Raw genomic sequence first — 723 nt, 5'->3', positions numbered from 1 at the left:
TTTTAATTTGCCCTCCTGCATGCTCAGCTTCCCACATGCCCCACAAATTCTCTTCATTCTCTCCGCTCCCTCTCGTTCCCCTCTCTCTCTCTCTCTGGGGAGCCAGTTACAGTCTATATCTCACAGAAACGGGCCATCTACCAGAAGAGGCCAGTGATTTCCATAACGGGCAGGCAGGGGGGCAAGGGCTCACGTTGGTCTGCTGCATGGAGAAAACTTCCAAGAGTAAAAAAAAAAGGGGTGTGGACAAGAAGATCACGCAGGGGATGAAAAGTAAAAAGCTTAGGTGAAAAAAAGAAAGGAAATGAGGTACCTGGAGACGAGCAGGTTTGAAACAAACATTTAGGCCAGAAATAGGTCCTGGACCTGTCTTTTACAGTCCTGTCCCCAAAGAGGCTGGTGGAGTGTAGGATGAACTGCAAATGGGCTGATCAGTTCGGAGGACTCGTTCTGTGATCAGGGTCCTGTGGAGGGACAGCGATACACTGTTACAGAGGAAGAGGGTGGAAGAGAGATCTGTTAATAAATTAGATGGAACATGACTGTGAATAGGAAAAGGAGGCTGAAAAGGGATGAAGGGAAATGGAGGCAGACGCAGCAGGACGCGGCTGAGGACGGTCAGACAGAGTAGATGCTGCCACTGGGTACACATACATATTCCATCTGTAAAGCTGCCTTTCTCAGGAAACACCAATACCCCTCTTCTCTTCACTCTATCCCCCC

The sequence above is a fragment of the Etheostoma spectabile genome, chromosome 2, assembly GCF_008692095.1.
Source record: "Etheostoma spectabile isolate EspeVRDwgs_2016 chromosome 2, UIUC_Espe_1.0, whole genome shotgun sequence".
Taxonomy (NCBI): Eukaryota; Metazoa; Chordata; class Actinopteri; order Perciformes; family Percidae; genus Etheostoma; species Etheostoma spectabile.
Note: the sequence above shows the minus strand (reverse complement) of the source record.